Source organism: Artemia sp. Qi Xiang Cuo, chromosome 6, assembly GCF_049724085.1.
Source record: "Artemia sp. Qi Xiang Cuo chromosome 6, ASM4972408v1, whole genome shotgun sequence".
Taxonomy (NCBI): Eukaryota; Metazoa; Arthropoda; class Branchiopoda; order Anostraca; family Artemiidae; genus Artemia; species Artemia sp. Qi Xiang Cuo.
In genome coordinates, this window is record NC_142799.1 from 28,370,658 (window position 1) to 28,391,323 (window position 20,666).

At 38.2% G+C, this 20,666-nt stretch overlaps 2 pseudogenes; one reads left to right on the forward strand and one right to left on the reverse strand.

The window, feature by feature from the left end:
• Positions 1–7,998: 7,998 nt before the first annotated feature.
• Positions 7,999–8,115, reverse strand: LOC148951076 (U5 spliceosomal RNA; annotated as a pseudogene).
• A 2,154-nt stretch (positions 8,116–10,269) lies between these two features.
• Positions 10,270–10,386, forward strand: LOC148951077 (U5 spliceosomal RNA; annotated as a pseudogene).
• Positions 10,387–20,666: the final 10,280 nt, after the last annotated feature.

Sequence of the window (20,666 nt, forward strand, 5' to 3'; positions counted from 1 at the left end):
AAAATAGCTGCAAAGTAAGTCTATAAAACTACGTTTTCTACAACTGAGCGCGGTTTCTATGAATACTGAAGAGTACCTTTTGGACTTAAGACAAGTTCAAGCGCGTTATGTAGAACCTTATTACACTTGTTAAGAGGATTAAAGAATATAATTCACTTTGTTGATGATATTATATGCATAGGCGAGAATGCAGAACAACAATTAGCCACAATGGCTAAAGTGTTCGAGAAATTAAGAGAAGGCAATTTAAAATGCCGGTCTGAAAAATTAAACCTATTTCAACCGAAAGTTAAATTTTTAGGGGTAGTGATGACTCAATGCCAGATATCCCCAGACCCAGACAAGATAAAATGTGTTGAGAATATTAAATCCCTTTGAACCATGAAAGAATTAAGAGGAATTTTAGGCCTTACTGGTTACTTCAGAAAATTCATGCGCAATTACGCCCAAATTGCGAAACCCCTAACAGAATTAACTAATGGGAACTCCCAAAATATTACGTGGTCCCAGGAAGCTCAAACTTCCCTAGACCGTCTCAAAAAGGCACTCACTTCTGAACCAATATTATCGTTGCCTGATTTTGAAAACGGACAATTCTTGGTCACAACTGATGCCAGTTTGAAAGGTATTGGTGCTATCCTATCTCAAATAATTCCGGTAGGAAACTCTAATCCACTACAGGGACCGCATAATCAGAAAAAATGGAAAGAGTTATATGCTCTTCAAGTAGAACCCTATCAAAAGGCGAAAGTATTTATTCCGCCACAAACTTAGAATTATTATCTTTAATCCACCACTTGGATAAGTTTAGACATTATTTAACTGGTAGAAAATTTAAGCTAAGTTCAGACCTCAAAAATCTGCAATATTTGCGCAATTTTGAAAACCCTACAGGAATTCTAGCTAGATGCATCATGAAAATCAAGACCTAGATTACGAATTTGAATATTTAAAGGGTAAACAAAATGCAGCTTGTGACTTCTTGAGTAGATTCCCAGAAATATTTCCGAAGGGGTATTTCCTGAAGCTTAGAAGCCGAGGACGCCGTCGGAAGCCGATCAGGACAAAATTAATGCTATATTTTCTGAAGCCGAGAAGCCGAGGACGCCGTCGGAAGCTGAGCAAAACAAAATTAATGCTATCAATACTAAGAGTAAACGCGAATATAAGAAAAACAAAGTTAAAAACAGAGTAGAAGAAAATAAGAATAATTATTGTACCTTATCCTTGGAAAATATAAAAAGAAATCAGAATACGGCTGAGATGTCTCTAGCTATTATTAATTATTTTGTGAACGACAATGCGTTACCAGACAAATTCAAAACTCTTAGAAAAGAAATAGATAGTTTTTATTATGATCTTGACGAAAAAATCCTATGCAGAATTGTGACAGCTGAGGCAAATAGAAACCAAACCTCGATAATACCTGTATTACCCCAAGATTTAAAAATTCCTGCCTTTGAATGTTTTCATTCAGATATATGTGGATATTTAGGAATAACTAAAACCTTCCATAAATTAAAACAATATTTCTATTTTCCATCGACGTTAACAAAACTTAAAGACTTTATAAGTACATGCGAAGCATGTAACTTAAGAAAAAAAACCCCAAGCTTATCCTAAACCCCCAATGGTAAGAGTCCCGGTAGCGAGGGTCCCCTTCGATATTGTCTCATTTGATTTGTATGGAACCAGTGGAGGCTTACCTGTTTTCAACAGAGGTCATACTTGTATTCTTTCAGTTATATATCACTTAGTTATATATCACTTACAACTCACAGTTATATATCACTAACAACTCACCACAGAACCAAGCCGTCTGAGGCAAAAAACAATCACTTCAGCCATTCTATTCGAATCTTGGTTTATGTGGATTTGTTGAGACGAATGTACAAAGACCACGTAGAGATTATCAAAAGCTTTAAAATAAGCTGTTCTTACGAAGATTAACATGGATGTGAGCAACCCTCGTGAAAAATTCACTTCCTAGAAACTTTTCAACCTGTGGAAAATCGCAACAGTAGAAAATTTGCCCTCCCCCCTAAAAATGTATCCATACTTCCAAATAAGAAATACCATACGTAAACAGTGGGCAAATATTTTAACTTAAAGACCTTTCCCCGGGGACTGTGGAAGGTCATGATATCTCCAAAGATATATTTATTCGGCCTTTCAAAAGCAGTCTTCACTACAAAAAATTACACTGCTGAGTTACCCCCATTTTGGTAATCATGTGGTTCAGCTAATCTGAAGTGCATTGGAAAGACCTCACCCTGTGATTGCCTCAACCATTATGAAGACAGCTCTCTAGCCAGGTAAGTGGTAAGTATGACTGGCTAAAAATCTAACATTTTACTAATGTCTTTCGAAATAAATCTGGTTACCCTTTGAAAATATTTTCTGAGCCCCTCACCCCTCCCCCTGACACATTTGTCTGATTTGTAAAAAATAACAAAAATGAATATGAACAGATTTTTGAGGGGTTTTTTAAAGTTTGTTTTCTGTATATGCAAAAGTCTTAATGGTTTGTACGCAAAATTACCTTTTTGAGTAAAGAAAAGTGTGGGTTTCTCACTCTGCTATCAACACGGCTGAAAAGTTCACACTTTATGTCTGAGCTCCCCCCCCCCTTCACAATATAAACACACGTTTGTCTGATTTATCTTTATTGTAAAAAAAAAAGGTTGGGCTTTGAAGGCTTTTTCTCCTCTAGCTTTTAAGCTGGATGGCAGCCGTACCACCGCCTTTCCACTACGCTATCAAAGCTTGGAATCTAGTTTGAATTAGTCTAATTGTTTTTGCAATCATTCGTAATCAAAGAAAGCAATTATTTACCCAATAAAGTCTCATTGTTTTGATACCGTGTGTATAAAAAAAAAGATACTTTTAAAAGAGGTACTTAAACAAAGTGGTTGTTGTGTTTTATTATACACACTCGAGAAGTGGAGTTAGGTTAATCTTAATGGAAAATACAAAAATATGATGAAAATCCTTCGTAAGAAGGATTTTCCTTCCGAAGATTAACATGGACGTGAGCAACAGTAGAGGGGCATTTAAGGTTCAAGCACATGCCCTCCCAGAATTTCAAGCACATGCTCTCGCTTTTTCGACAGTATTTCTATGGCATGCCCTCTGACGTCACGGTAGCCACAGGGAAATTAACATTGGATGTCATTATTGGTTATGATTCTTGCTTATGATTGTTGGTTATGGTTGTTGGTTATGATTGTTGATTATGTTTGTTGGTTGTGGTATTGGATATGTTTGTTGGTCTTGGATCTTGGATAAGGTTTTGGACATGGTTGTTGGATATGATTGTTGGTTTTGGATATAGTTTTGGACATGTTTGTTGGTTTTGGATATGGTTTTAGACATGTTTGTTGGATGTGGTTGTTGGTTTTAGTTATGTTTGTTAGTTTTAGTTGATGGTTATGATTGTCGGTTATGTTTGTTGGTTATGTTTGTTGCTTATATTGGTTGTTGGTTATGTTGGTTATCATTGTAGGTTATGATTGTTGGTTGTTTGTTATGATTGTTGGTTATGTTTGTTGGTTGTTGATTATGATTGTTGGTTATGTTTGTTGGCTATGATTGTTGGTTGTTGATTATGTTTGTTGTTTGTTTGTTATAATTAATGATTATGATTAATGGTTGCTGGTTTGTTGGTTATGTTTGCTGGTTATAATTGTTAGTTATTGGTTTGGATACGTTTGATAATAATTGGAGTTACTAGCTAATGCCATCAATCTCCTTTTAAACGCACAGGTGGGGAAATTAGTACAGGGAAATTAGCATTGGATTTTAAACGCCTAGGTAGGGAAATTAACATGGGATTTCAAGCGGCCCATTAGGCGTGGAACTCTTAACCCATCACACCTGTTACCAGCATGCCCCTGTTTCTAGGCAAAATTCCCAGGTGTTTCAATATAATTACTTGGAGTGTGGTCGGGATAATACACAAGTAGTAATAATATGGGAAATCAACAAGGGGAGCTCCTCACACCTGTACAATGTGGTCAGCTGTTTCTACTGGAGCCCTCTGACGCCACGCGACACACCCCTGTGTATTTCTATGAGAGTCCTCTGAAGACACGGCTGCCATTGGGAAATTAGTATTGGATTTTAAACGCAGCCCTCTGATGTCACGCGACGCACCCCTGTGTGTTTCTGTAAGAGCCCTGTTTCTAGGTGAAATTCCCAGGTGTTTCAATATAATTACTTGGAATGTGGTCGGGATAATACAAAAGTTCAATTAACAAGGGGAGCTCTTAACCCCAGGCACCTCTACAACGCAGTCACCAGTTCTATTAAAGGAAACACACTTGGAAAGACTCCATGACACACCCCTCTGGACTCTAATGACGCAGTCACCAGTTCTGTTAAAGGAAACACACTTGGAAAGACTCCATGACACACCCCTCTGGACTCCAATGAGGTCACACGACTTGCTCCGTTTCAAACGCTCAGGTCTAATATGCTTGACGCAATTTTATGTAACCCTATTTCAGCTACCCATGGGAGAATCCCAGCTTGCAGAGTAACGAGAGCACGCACCTTACATAATGATTGTGCAACACTGTCACGTAATACTCTTTTTTTACTTTTTTTTGCTCGAAACGTACAACATTTTTTTTTCATTAACTTAATGGCAACACACACTTTATGTAAGGTCACGTAATGATTGTGCAACCATCACTGCCAGATAATACCTTTTTGACATTTTTCGCCCAAAACCCTCAACACATTTTTTCCTCCTTTATTTTTCGCCCGAAACGCTCAACACATTTTTCTTTCTTTCATTCTTTAGCTGTTTCTTTTTTCTATAGTTCTTGACCCCGCCAGGACTCGAAAGGTCAATTTTCTTCCAATGGATTTGCACCCTAAAGCTTCCCACCTTATCTTTAAGCTCTACAGTATACTAGTCCTTGGCAATGCATACCACCCTGGCAAACTATGAACGGTACTCTCCAAGGCACTCTCTGATACCCCATTCTCATACCTAAGACATTTTCAGACATTTCCAGCTAATAAACACACATTTAATCAATTGATTCATGTTTTTTGCAATCCAACCCTCCGTAATACATCATCTCAATTCCCATCCTGTGCCGCACTATTATTGGGCCCCCTGGCACTCTCTGACACCCCATCCTCATACCTAAGATATTTTCAGACATTTACAGCTAAAAATTATACATTCAATCCATTGATTCATGTTTTTGCAACCTAAACCATCGTAATACACCCTCTCAATTCCCATCCTGTGCCGCAATATTACTGGGACCCCCTGGCACTCTCTGACACCCCCATCTTCATTTCTAAGACATTTTTAGATATTTACAGCTAAAAATCACACATTAAATCCATTGATTCATGTTTTCGCAACCCAGCCCTCCGTAATATACAATCTCAATTCCAATCCTGTGCTGCACTATTACTGGGACACCCTGGCACACTCCGACACCCCCATATTTATTCCTAAGACATTTTTCAGACAATTCCAGCTAAAAATCACGCATTAAATCTATTCGTTCATGTTTTCGCAACTCGACCCTTCGTAATACACCATCTGAAATCCCATCCTGTGCCCACACTAGTACTGGGACCCCCCTGGCACACTCTGACATCCCCATCTTCATTCCTAAGACATTTTCAGACATTTTTAGCTAAAAATCACACATTCAATCCATTGATTCATGTCTTTGCAACCCAACCCTCCGTAATACACCATCTCAATTCTCATCCTGTGCCAACACTATTATTGGACCTCTCTGGCACTCTCTGACACCCCATCCTCATACCCAAGATATTTTCGGTCATTTATTGTTAAAAATCATTCCTTCAATACATTGATTTAATATTTTTGCAGCCCAACCCTATCATGACGCCCCCGCAAAACACTCCTCACCACCATGACATTACACCCCCCCCCCCCCTCCATCATCCATTTTATAGCACTCCCCCGCCCCTAGGACATTTTCAACCTTTTTTGCTCCGAAAATAAGCTAAAGAATCACATTAAACAGTATATTTTTGAAAACAGAGAAGTCCCCCCCTTTCTTTGCTTGTGTTTGATACTCTAAGCATTTCAACCCACAATGTCACACTATTACCACTCTGCGGCACTCCTCTGATATCGCCCCACCCCTCCCACACCCCCCAAAAAAAACACTTTTCAGACATTTCTTGTTAAAAGTTTTCAAACCATTCGTTCGAGTTTTCACAAGCAATTCACGCCGCGGTACCACACTCGAACTACTCTCTAGCATCCCTACAACATCCGTCATCATCATGTAAGCGTCTTCTAACGTTTGAATTACACGTACACACGCACACAAACATTTCAGATTTTTTTTTCCTTGAATATTTTTGTAGTGTTGTGTCATAACTTTGTCACTGTTACATTTTTTTGATGTTTCAAAGTTAATTTTGGATTTTTCTTCGTTGAAATGTAAAACTTGAAATATTTTTGTAGTGTTGTGTCATGGTTTACCTTGTCACTGTTACATTCTGTTGATGTTTCATAGTTCATTTTGGAAGTTGTTTTTTTTTTGTTGAAATGTAAGACTTGGAATATTTTTTTTTTGTAGTGATGTGTCGTGGTCTACCTTGTCACTGTTACATGCAAAAAGTTAAGAGAGACATGCAAAAAGCTAGTTTAATTTAAGATCACTTAGTGTCAAGCCAAGTTTAAATAAATTACGTGGCTACGCTGTAAGGATAATAAATCCAGCAATAGTTACTTTTTAAGACGAAACAATAGAGGACTAAGTGTAGCTTGAACTTGGCTCACTTTTACACCATCTAAGGGCTTAAGAAATAAATACAAGAATCGTTTCCTTCCAATCTCGTACAGGCCCATGGGCCCCTCACAGTCTTCTCCTTCTGGAGAAAAATTGACTTTTGTAAAATTTAGGACGTTTCTACAGTAAGGCCTGCTATAGAAACAAGGGCCATTCCTGAACTCACCAATTCCTTGCACCGAAATATCTTACAGAATGCACTTTAATCATCAAATAGATGAATTTATTCTTCATTCAAAGATTTTAATATATGGACCAAGGAATCATTAGTTACGCTGCCAGGATGCCATACTTCAGACTCCCCGATTGTATCAACGAAGATAAAACTTTGAGATGGTAAACCACAGGGTTATTTAGGCTCCAGGCACCTCCTTCCTCACAGACCGTTTTCTCTTGATTCCAGTTCTCCCTTAACATGGAGAATTGGCTCTTGATTCTCTTTTCCCTTCACACAGAGCATTGTCTCTTGAATCACGTTCTCGCGCCAGACAGAGTATTGTGTCTAGAAACAAGATAAGAAACCAAAGAGACTAAAATCTTTGAAATTATTAGGCTAGAAACCCATGGAATCTCCAAATGAATGGATTTGCCCCTATATGATCTCAAAACTCCTCATTTTAGAGGAACCTCCTTAACTGGAATGGAAATACTGTTCCTAGACAAAGGAGGAATGAGGGTCCTAAGAGAATGGGGAGTCAAGAGCACCTAGGACTTGGCTCGTTATTGCACCGAGCCAAGAGTGCCTTCGAGCATCCTTTATCCGCTTAAAATTAGCTTCCCCGGATATAATCTGCAAAGATAACAACAAATACTTAGTCGTTAACTTGTCAACTGAAAAGCTGTATGTAACTAGGCGAATAACAACACTAATCATTTCTACTTCACTATAAACATAGCTTATTTAGAAACCCCTGGAAGGGGTGCCACATTTCACAATTACTGTCGCTTTTTGCTATCTGTCCATGATTTCACAATTTGCTTTTTATTTTTGAAAAGATTGAATTTTTGTTCATATATGACTTCAATTATCTTGCATTTTCCAGGGTTACTTGTCTGACCACTAATTAAGACCGTTTCCTCAAGTAGTAGTCCTAGTAACCTCTCATGTCATTTACGTCTGGTCAAACACTAAGGGTAAGCAATCGGGCTAGTCAGATAAGTAATCTTGGAATATTAGAACATACTACAGGAGTATAGGCTAGTCTGCCTTTTGGCATTCAACAATTTGTTAAGACTCATCAAGTGCCCCTCTCCACCGTAATTTTTAGTAAAAGGTGAAAGATTAACTCAAAATGAGGAGAAGGCCTTTGTGTCTCAATATAAAACATGTCCCCACCCTTATTTGCCAAATAAACCAAGTTAAATTAAATAGTTCTAGGAAAGATTATACAGATATTTACACGAAAGTTAATTGGATTTAATTACCCTTCGAAGGCCATTGGCTTGGCTTGAAGCGGATTTTTAGCAAACTTCATAGCAACTTCATAATAATTCTAAATTGAAAGGACATTTCTTACTGTACCTGTTGTTTGTTTGTTTGCTATCATTGTTTATTTAATTTTTCTTCGTTTTGGGTATCATTTATTCTTTAATAGTGAAAGATTTTTTTACATTGTAAGGTTGATGTGCGTAATCAATTTAAGTTTTACTTGTTTTAAGATTTATTTATTGATTTATATTAGTATATGTTGTATGTTCGTTTACTATAATCATTTATTTAATTTCTGTTCATTTTCGGTTTCATTTACTTTTTAATAATATTTTCTGGTAATTTTGAGTTTTAATTATTATAGATTTTTACTTCTGCTGATCTTAAGTTCAACACGGTCTTTACTTTTCTTTGAAAAAATTCCTTTTCAAAAAGTATTTTTGTAATTAATCCAAATAAACAGACGAGGGTGCACATACTACATAATGATACACATAAATTTGAGAAAAAAAGTAGCACAAGCAACACCCAAAGCCATAGCCAGGATTTTTGTTTGGGAAAAACTTTTACTTACGCATCAAAAATTTGTTAATATGCATTTTGTTACGTTTTTATGGGTTGGACAAAGGTTTTTTTTGTGGGGGGGGGGGGCCATATCCCCTTACTGCAAATTGATTTGCCTCCTACTTGGGCGCAGTCTTAGACCACTGAATCTCTTATTGACCCATGTCCTAAGCAGAACAGGTTTACGAAAAAGTGTTCCAATGGAACCTGGATATGGTACTCGGCTGACACGGTGTCAGAAATCTTTTTTATTGAAATGGATAGGGATGTATAATATGACCGTAATTTAGTCTTTATCTCTTGAGGACAGGCATCTGAGTCCCGGTGTTGCTGGTTATTTGGTTTGGGAACGGGAGTCAATGTTGTGACTCTGTAAAATAAGCCAGAATCGACACAGCTCTAAATGGATACCTGGGAAAACCTGGAGGAAAAAGACGGAAAGCGTCAGACAATTCACCCCAACTACGTAGTGCACCCCCGGCCAAAGGCAGAAAATCAGGAGATTGGCACTCGTGCAACGCAAACCATCGTTCATAATACTTTTTCTCCGTCCAAGTGAAGTGGTCAGTGCACAAGAATTGAAAAAGTGTGACCAAGGGTTCCTGGTGTTGCAGGTTATTGGTTAGAAAAGGGGATTTTTGGTGTGACTCTGTAACCTCAGTCAGAGTTGACTCAGCTCTAAATGGGTACCTGGAGAAATCTGGAGGGAAAACAGAGAAGCGTCAGTTGGTTAATTGCCTCCAACCATCCACTTATTCTCATCCCAAGGTAGGAAATCAGTAGATCGGTATCTGCGCTAAGTAAACAATTAGTCAGCTTGTGATAAAGTAATTAAGTAAGAATTTCTTTTTTATTCAACAGAAAAAAGACCAAAAATGGAAAAAAAAGTTGATCTGATCATTTTTCTAGCTGGACTAGATACTGCAGCAGCTTTTAGTTGTCACGGAGAAACTGCAGCTGATTAATTCTCTCTGGAGCAAATTGAAGATCTTTTAGCAGTAGTAACCTGACTCGTCATTGAGAAGTGATGCTTGGCTATTGTGCTCATGGCTGGTAGCCCAAGAATCATTCCTACAAGGGATGCTACCACTGCGATGTGCTCTCTTTGATTCTTCCAGAACACAGTGTATTGGTTTTCGCATGAGGATACCTTTGACCTATTAGATCTTGAAGCTACATTTACTAAAGTTAGGCATAAATCAGCTTGTTTTCTAATAGCTTCATCTTTTTCTAAAATATACATGTCTTTCTGACGAAAGTAGAGTTTCGCCAAAATTCTCGTAGTTGCGATGTTACCGGTGGTAGATCCAGTTGGTGGCGCAGGGGGCGTGTCCCCATCTAACGTAGTGACAGATTTGGGGCTGGGATTGGGATTGCTTACTGTGGTTGGGGTAGGGATACTTTAACACATTAATGGGTAATAACACATTATTTATTTGGCAAATTAGGGTGGGGACATGTTTTATATTGAGACACAAAGGCCTTCTCCTCATATTGAGTTAATCTTTCGCCTTTTACTAAAGATTACGGTGGAGAGGGGCACTTGATGAGTCTTAACAAATTGTTGAATGCCAAAAGGCAGACTAGCCTATACTCCTGTAGTATGTTCTAATATTCCAAGATTACTTATCTTACTAGCCCGATTGCTTACCCTTAGTGTTTGACCAGACGTAAATGACATGAGAGGTTACTAGGACTACTACTTGAGGAAACGGTCTTAATTAGTGGTCAGACAAGGAACCCTGGAAAATGCAAGATAATTGAAGTCATATATGAACCAAAATTCAATCTTTTCAAAAATAAAAAGCAAATTGTGAAATCATGGACAGATAGCAAAAAGCGACAGTAATTGTGAAATGTGGCACCCCTTCCAGGGGTTTCTAAATAAGCTATGTTTATAGTGAAGTAGAAATGATTAGTGTTGTTATTCGCCTAGTTACATACAGCTTTTCAGTTGACAAGTTAACGACTAAGTATTTGTTGTTATCTTTGCAGATTATATCCGGGGAAGCTAATTTTAAGCGGATAAAGGATGCTCGAAGGCAATCTTGGCTCGGTGCAATAACGAGCCAAGTCCTAGGTGCTCTTGACTCCCCATTCTCTTAGGACCCTCATTCCTCCTTTGTCTAGGAACAGTATTTCCATTCCAGTTAAGGAGGTTCCTCTAAAATGAGGAGTTTTGAGATCATATAGGGGCAAATCCATTCATTTGTGGATTCCATGGGTTTCTAGCCTAATAATTTCAAAGATTTTAGTCTCTTTGGTTTCTTATCTTGTTTCTAGACACAATACTCTGACTGGCGCGAGAACGTGATTCAAGGGACAATGCTCTGTGTGAAGGGAAAAGACAATCAAGAGCCAATTCTCCATGTGAAGGGAGAACTGGAATCAAGAGAAAACGGTCTGTGAGGAAGGAGGTGCCTGGAGCCTAAATACAAATAACACAATAACCCTGTGGTTTACCATCTCAAAGTTTTATCTTCGTTGATACAATCGGGGAGTCTGAAGTATGGCATCCTGGCAGCGTAGCTAATGATTCCTTGGTCCATATATTAAAATCTTTGAATGAAGAATAAATTCATCTATTTGATGATTAAAGTGCATTCTGTAAGATATTTTGGTGCAAGGAATTGGTGTGTTCAGGAATGGCCCTTGTTTCTATAGCAGGCCTTACTGTAGAAACGTCCTAAATTTTACAAAAGTCAATTTTTCTCCAGAAGGAGAAGACTGTGAGGGGCCCATGGGCCTGTACGAGATTGGAAGGAAACGATTCTTGTATTTATTTCTTAAGCCCTTAGATGGTGTAAAAGTGAGCCAAGTTCAAGCTACACTTAGTCCTCTATTGTTTCGTCTTAAAAAGTAACTATTGCTGGATTTATTATCCTTACAGCGTAGCCACGTAATTTATTTAAACTTGGCTTGACACTAAGTGATCTTAAATTAAACTAGCTTTTTGCATGTCTCTCTTAACTTTTTGAATGTAACAGTGACAAGGTAGACCACGACACATCACTACAAAAAAAAAATATTCCAAGTCTTACATTTCAACGAAAAAAAAACAACTTCCAAAATGAACTATGAAACATCAACAGAATGTAACAGTGACAAGGTAAACCATGACACAACACTACAAAAATATTTCAAGTTTTACATTTCAACGAAGAAAAATCTAAAATTAACTTTGAAACATCAACAGAATGTAACAGTGACAAAGTTATGACACAACACTACAAAAATATTCAAGGAAAAAAAAACCTGAAATGTTTGTGTGCGTGTGTACGTGTAATTCAAACGTTAGAAGACGCTTACATGATGATGACGGATGTTGTAGGGATGCTAGAGAGTAGTTAGAGTGTGGTACCGCGGCGTGAATTGCTTGTGAAAACTCGAACGAATGGTTTGAAAACTTTTAACAAGAAATGTCTGAAAAGTTTTTTTTTTGGGGGGGCGGGGGAGGGGTGGGGCGATATCAGAGGAGTGACGCAGAGTGGTAATAGTGTGGCATTGTGGGTCGAATTGCTTAGAGTATCAAAGACAAGCAAAGAAAGGGGGCGACTTCTCTGTTTTCAAAAATATACTGTTTAATGCGATTCTTTAGTTTATTTTCGGAGCAAAAAAGGTTGAAAATGTCCTACGGGCGAGGGAGTGCTATAAAATGGATGATGGAGGGGGGGTGTAATGTCATGGTGGTGAGGAGTGTTTTGCGGGGGCGTCATGATAGGGTTGGGCTGCAAAAATATTAAATCAATGTATTGAATGAATGACTTTTAACAATAAATGACCGAAAATATCTCGGGTATGAGGATGGGGTGTCAGAGAGTGCCAGAGAGGTCCAATAATAGCGTTGGCACAGGATGAGAATTGAGATGGTGTATTACGGAGGGTTGGGTTGCAAAGACATGAATCAATGGATTGAATGCGTGATTTTTAGCTAAAAATGTCTTAGGAATGAAGATGGGGATGTCAGAGTGTGCCAGGGGGGTCCCAGTACTAGTGTGGGCACAGGATGGGATTTCAGATGGTGTATTACGAAGGGTCGGGTTGCGAAAACATGAACGAATAGATTTAATGCGTGATTTTTAGCTGGAATTGTCTGAAAAATGTCTTAGGAATAAATATGGGGGTGTCGGAGTGTGCCAGGGTGTCCCAGTAATAGTGCAGCACAGGATTGGAATTGAGATTGTATATTACGGAGGGCTGGGTTGCGAAAACATGAATCAATGGATTTAATGTGTGATTTTTAGCTGTAAATATCTAAAAATGTCTTAGAAATGAAGATGGGGGTGTCAGAGAGTGCCAGGGGGTCCCAGTAATATTGCGGCACAGGATGGGAATTGAGAGGGTGTATTACGATGGTTTAGGTTGCAAAAACATGAATCAATGGATTGAATGTATAATTTTTAGCTGGAAATGTCTGAAAATATCTTAGGTATGAGGATGGGGTGTTAGAGTGTGCTAGGGGGGCCATTTATAGTGTGGCACAGGACGGGGATTGAGATGGTGTATTACGGAGGGTTGGATTGCAAAAAACATGAATCAATTGATTAAATGTGTGTTTATTAGCTGGAAATGTCTGAAAATGTCTTAGGTATGAGAATGGGGTATCAGAGAGTGCCTTGGAGAGTACCGTTCATAGTTTGCCAGGGTGGTATGCATTGCCAAGGACTAGTATACTCTAGAGCTTAAAGATAAGGTGGGAAGCTTTAGGGTACAAATCCATTGGAAGAAAATTGACATTTCGAGTAGAGGCGGGGTCAAGAACTATAGAAAAAAGAAACAGCTAAAGAACAAAAGAAAGAAAAATGTGTTGAGCGTTTCGGGCGAAAAATAAAGGAGGAAAAAATGTGTTGAGGGTTTTGGGCGAAAAATGTCAAAAAGGTATTATCTGGCAGTGATGGTTGCACAATCATTACGTGACCTTACATAAAGTGTGTGTTGCCATTAAGTTAAAGAAAAAAAAAAATGTTGTACGTTTCGAGCAAAAAAAAAGTAAAAAAAGAGTATTACGTGACAGTGTTGCACAATCATTATGTAAGGTGCGTGCTCTCGTTACTCTGTAAGCTGGGATTCTCCCATGGGTAGCTGAGATAGGGTTACATAAAATTGCGTCAAGCATATTAGACCTGAGCGTTTGAAACGGAGCAAGTCGTGTGACCTCATTGGAGTCCAGAGGGGTGTGTCATGGAGTCTTTCCAAGTGTGTTTCCTTTAATAGAACTGGTGACTGCGTCATTAGAGTCCAGAGGGGTGTGTCATGGAGTCTTTCCAAGTGTGGAGTCTTTCTGTGTTGTTTTGATTGTATAAGTAGCATTTTCACCTGAGCTTTCCAAATGTTGTTTTAAAGTGATGTCGCCACTATTTACACGATACCTTTTCTGACAATAATTCTCCACTATCTCTGTGGCCACGAAGAGCAATGTTCTGTCGACCCAAGGGAACAATTGATTCTACAATTGGTTTCAATCTCGCTCTGTTTTCCAGCTCTTGTTGGCTACGTTGTTCGTTTACAAGACTTAAAATGTTGGTTTCAGGGTTATCATATTTAGAAGGAAATGTTTGCCTGTGTCAACTGAATTGGGGTGATACTGATTCTTTTAATGAGACACCAAGTCACCGTCTTTTCCAGTTAGCTTAGCAAAAGTCACGAGGGGCTTCTTTATCAACTTTGGCAATTGATTGAAGCCTCCAACCCCTCGAACGTTAAACAAAACACAATATTTACAGAATAAGCCCCTCATCTTATTTGAAAGTACTAGCCAATGAAATTCTTCCCAGCGAGTACGATTGAAAAATCTTTTTTCGTCCCTGCCCTGTTTCTTAAGAAATGAATAGGGGAAGCTATAGTTAGACGGTGGAATCCACGGGTTCTGAAGCAATTGATATCGCGTACAATCATCAAGTTTTTCAATTCTATCGATATAGATTCCGATATAATTTTCGCAGAAAGCGCTTATATTTTCGATGTTTGTGTTAGGCTTGGGGCTACACCCTTCAACTGATGCTAACGAATCGTGCACAATCTCATAATTAGTCAAAGCGCTGGAGTCACTACTAACACTGAAACTCTCTTTATTTCTATCTTCAGTTACAGCGTCCACTCGCCTACCTTTAGCTTTTGAGCCAAAAAAGTTGTCGAGAGTTATCTGCTTTCACTTCGACGCCATAACTGGTTAATATTATCCAAAAATTTTATACTTTTCAAACCCTTCTAGAATCGTTACTAACCCTGAGGCGTATGTGTTATTGGTGTCATTTCTACATTTTTGCTTAGTTATTGAATACGAAACAGGTTTTGACAAAAACACTTTTTGAAGCTTCAACGATTTACGAGATACATGCTACAAAATACCTTGTAAGTTCGGGTAACACCAAACACTCTAGGCAATTCCCTAAAGACAAATCGAGGCTGACAAATCAAGTGTCGTTAAATTCGTTTCAAAGATGTGCTGATCCAAACGCTGATATCACAATCAAGTCACAGAAAATCTAATAATAGAACTTTTTGCCCAAGCCAAGGGGCGATTGCCCTCCCCCTCCGTCTACCTTGGATCCGCTACTGAGTTTGGTCATAGAATTTGGTAAAGGGGGATCCACTTCAGGAACCATTTAATTGTTTTAATTTCTATTTCCAATATTTATTTGAAACTCCGAGTCTTTTATTTGTCACTGAAAAGCCTAATAAGCGCTTATAACGGCCTATTCCTTATGTTTCGGATTCACATACCAACCCATAAATGTAGAACTGTCTCTATGTATGATACCATGCTGACTTCTTACTATTTTCGCTTTTCTAAATATTTCTTTTAACCAACTCCTCCAAAAAAAGAATTGACATTAATGTGCTAAGAATTATGACTGATATTAGTCGCATTTCACACAACACAGCGCTACTTGTGGGACATTTATTTCTGCATCAGCATGCAGTACGAAACATATTCTGTGAATAGAATAAAGTGAAAGAGAATTAACTTGGTCTAAGACCAAGAAACCAAAAGACCAAAAGACCTGGTCTAAGACCAAGAAACAAAATATGTATATTTTTCACAATTTAGAAATTTTGTGTACACATATAAGCAGCACCGACCCATTTTCTTTTTCTATTACTATCAGTTTTATCATGCAGCACTAGACGACTAAACCATGCTTGTGAAGGTAATTATAGATATAAAAATGATGTTCAGTGTAAGCCACCTCCGGAGATGTATACCCACATACCTTAATTTACACAAGAGAAACTTTTGTGCAAATTTTATAGAATTCATTTTTACAGCAAAGATATAAAGAGAAAGGTAATTTTCAAACTCTAGAGGTCAATTTTCCTTTCTGATTGACATCACTGGCAATTTTTAATTGAATTCAGGTTTCTGCCGCAATGATACCTAGAATTATCCCAATTTTCTGGATATTCTTTGTCTAACAATGCCCAGCGGATAAGTTAATTATTCTAAATTTATTTTTCGAATTCTTTCAACTTTAAAATACGGTTGCTATTTAAATGTGGGGAACATGTCACAATATTAGGTTACACAATCTGTGGCAGTACTTTGACTTATCCTGTATCTTTACGTAGACAGCGCTATTGCGCTCCCTATGATCTTTGTTTCGGCTTTATTTCCCCCACTGGTGTCAATGCTACGAGTATTTCTTAATATAGATTGGTGAACCCACAAGCAAATTAATTTAATAAGAAATCATAAATAACCTTTCAATAAATCACGTATATTAAAAGTTTTGTACAACAAGTTAAATCTTACAGAGTCAAAATCTGTTTAAAATTAGAAGCAAATGAATAGCGCGTTACCCGCGGCTATTAGAACAGAGATTGGTTCAATTATGAGATTGAGCATCATGTGCTGGGTGTGGGATTTGATTAAAGTGGGGGGGGGGATATGTCCTGCAGCATTAGTTGTGCGTTTTGCTGAAAAAGCCGATTGTATACGACATTAACCTTTGCTCACCCGGAAGCTTGTTTACGCTGTCCTACTGTCGTCTGGAGAAGCTCATTGCTGACACTTTTAGTAAAAGCAAAGCACCAGCACTTATATTTGTGATTGTTTAATGTGTATTCATTGTTCACAATGTGCTGCGTCATCCTTTTAAATTCATCAAGTAGCGTGTTTGTTAAATAGTTTCTTTTCTTCAGTACCAGTAGAATAGAACCTACTTCAATAGTATTCCCTCTTGCCCTCATCCCCCAATAAAAATAACTGTAGCTACGCCCCTACAAGGGCCTCCTGCTGTATGAAAAAGAAGAAGGAGTCTCAAATGTGAAGACGGAACAACATTCAAATATAAGACGAGATTATAGAGAAATTATAGAGAAGTTTAACTACGTTGAACAAAATGGCTATCTAAGAATTTTGATTGGATGTGTTTGGGGAAAAGGTGGGCGTGATAGGGGGGTTAGTTTCCCTAAAATCACTTTATACTATTAAAATGGGCACTAGCCCTTTGAATTTCCAATCGAATGAGCCGTTTTTCAAGTTTTTACGACAAAGCTTTCAATAAAAACCTTATATGCCCCCAGGGCATAACTTACAACCCTTACCCTGAAGGCTGTGGGAGTAGTGTTATCCTCTTAGGTATAATTTCTGGATCTCTCAACTACTTTGAACAAAATGGCTATCTCAAAATTTTGATTGGATGTGTTTGGATGAATGGTGGGCGCGGAAGGGGTGTTAGTTCCCTTCCAATCACTTTCGACTATTAAAAAGGGCACTATCCATTTCAATTCCCAATCAAATGAGCCCTTTTTGAAGTTTCTATGACAACACTTTCTATAAAAAAAAAACTTACATGCCCCCAGGGCATAATTTATAACCTTTGCCCTGAGAGCTGTGGGAGGGGGGTAGTCACCCTCAAAGACCTAATTTCCAGAACTTTCAACTACGTTGAACAAAATGTCTATCTCAAAATTTTGATTGGATGTGTTTGGGGAAATGGTGGGCGTGAGAGGGACGTTAGTTGCTCTCTAATCACTTTCGACTATTAAAAAGGACACTAGCCCTTTGAATTTCAAATCAAACGAGCATTTTTTGAAGTTCTTACGACAACGCTTTCTATAAAAACCTTATATGCCCCCAGGGAATAACTTACAACCCTTGCCCTGGGGGCTGGGGGGGGGGGTGTCATCCACAAAGACCTGATTTACAGAACTTTCAACTACGTTGAAGAAAATTGCTATCTCAAAATTTTGATTTGATGTATTTGGGGAAATGGTGGGTGTGAGAGGGGGGTTAGTTATCCTCAAATCACTTTCGACTCTTAAAAATGGCAGAAGCCCATCTAATATCCAATCGAATGAGCCCTTTTTGAAGTTTCTACAACATCACTATCTATAAAAACTTATAGGCCCCCAGGGCATAACCTACAACCCTTTCCCTGCGGGTTCTGAGGGGGTTATCAGCCTCAAAGACCTAATTCTTAGAAAGTTTAACTACGTTGAACAAAATGGTTATCTAAAAATTTTGATTGGATGTGTTTGGGGAAAAGGTGGGCGTGAGAGGGGGGTTAGTTGCCCTCCAATCACTTTCGACTATTAAAAAGGGCACTAGCCCTTTGAATTTCAAATCGGATGAGCCCTTTTTCAAGTTTCTACGACAAAGCTTTCAATAAAAACCTTATATGGCCCAAGGGCATAACTTATAACCCTTGCCCTGAAGGCTGTGGGAGTAGTGTTATCCTCTTAGGTATAATTTCTGGATCTTTCAACTACTTTGAACAAAATGGCTATCTCAAAATTTTGATTGTATGGGTGTTTGGATAAATGGTGGGCGTGGAAGGGTGTTAGTTGCCTTCCAATCACTTTCGACTATTAAAAAGGGCACTAGCCCTTTGAATTTCCAATTTAACGAGCCTTTTTTGAAGTTTCTACGACAACACTTCCTATAAAAACCTTATATACCCTCAGGGCATAACTTACAACCCTTGCCCTGAGGGTTCTGGGGGAGTGTCTTCCTCAAATCCATAATTTCTATCAAGAAATCAACTACGCTGAACAAAATGGCTGTCTCAAATTTTGATTGGTTGTGTTTGGGGAAATGGTGGGCGTGGAAGGGGTGTTAGTTGCCTTCCAATCACTTTTGACTATTAAAATGGGCACAAGCCCCTTCAATTTCCAATTGAATGAGCCCTTTTCGAAGTTTCCACTACCACTCCTTCGACACGAAGTGCCCTGGTCTCCAGAAGACCAAAAGACCTGGTCTAAGACCAAGAAACAAAATATGTATATTTTTCACAATTTAGAAATTTCGTGTGCACATATAAGCAGCACCAACCCATTTTCTTTTTCTTTTACTATCAGTTTTATCATGCAGCACTAGACGATTAAACCTTGCTTGTGAAGGTAATTATAGATACAAAAATGATGTTCAGTGTAAGCCACCTCTGGAGATGTTTACCCACATACCTTAATTTACACAAGAGAAACTTTTGTGCAAATTTTATAGAATTTATTTTTATAGCAAAGATATAAAGGAAAAGGTAATTTTCAAACTCTAGAAGTCAATTTTCCCTTCTGATTGACATCACTGGCAATTTTTAATTGATTTCAGGTTTCTGCCGCAATGATACCAAGAATTCTTCCAATTATCTGGATATTGTTTGTCTAACAATGCCCAGCGGATAAGTTAATAATTCTAAATTTATTTTTCGAATTCTTTCAAATTTAAAATACGGTTGCTATTTAAATGTGGGGAACATGTCACAATATCGTGGCTGCTGCGTGCACACCTCGTATGATGGAAAAATCAAATTGTTCAGGAGACGATAAAAACTAATTTGTTGGTACGATTTTTAAGACAAAAATACCAAAAAAATCCACATGACTCAGAAAAAAATCCTTTATATATAGATATTAATTTTGATTAGAATAAGCAATTTGAAATGTTATAAACAGTTCATACGAGGTGTGCGCGGCTTCTATTTGCTTTTTACGAGGTGTTATAACCGACTCTCTTTGGATACTGTCACACTCCATTTGAGTGTGTCCTTTTTCCAGATACTTCTGCATTACTGTCACTCCATGTATAGAAGCGAAATTGACAAGTGCATTAGAAATAAATTTTTTTCTGTTCTGGTATGAATCTCCATCGCTCCACATAATAATTGCCTCAGCATTTGGGTATGACCGTAACAGGTGTTCCAACCTTTCAATAACACACGAAACAAATTCCGATGCATTCAACTGCCCTTCAGTCTCATCCCACACTATATTCAATGCGTCATTACAAGATCGTAAGAAGTCCAGTTATATGCAACGAGCTTCCGTCTGTAGTAGAGAGATGACGCTTTTATTTTCGGACAAAGCAACATAGATTCAATTTCATGACTTGTCACCAAAAGCACCCCTGAACTCCTTGTGGCCTTGTCCTTGTCACTATTTTTCTCAATCCTAGCTTCTTCTTTCTTTAATATATGCTGAGAATACTTCTCTTCGGCAAGATTTTTCAATTTAAATGCTATGCATCTGTCACACTGGTCCTTTTTTGGCTTGAAACTCCAAACGTCTTTCTCTTTCAATTCCCTTTGGCTTTGTCCTTGTCACTGTTTTTCTCAATCCTAGCTTCTTCTTTCTGTAATATGTGCTCAGATTACTCCTCTTCGGCAAGATTTTTCAACTTAAATGCTATTCGTCTGTCACACTGGTCCTTTTTTGGCTTGGAAATCCAAATGTCTTTCTCTTTCAATTCCCTTTGGCTTTGTCCTTGTCACTGTTTTTCTCAATCCTAGCTTCTTCTTTCTGTAATATGTGCTCAGATTACTCCTCTTCGGCAAGATTTTTCAACTTAAATGCTATTCGTCTGTCACACTGGTCCTTTTTTGGCTTGAAAACCCAAATGTCTTTCTCTTTCAATTCCCTTTGGCTTTGTC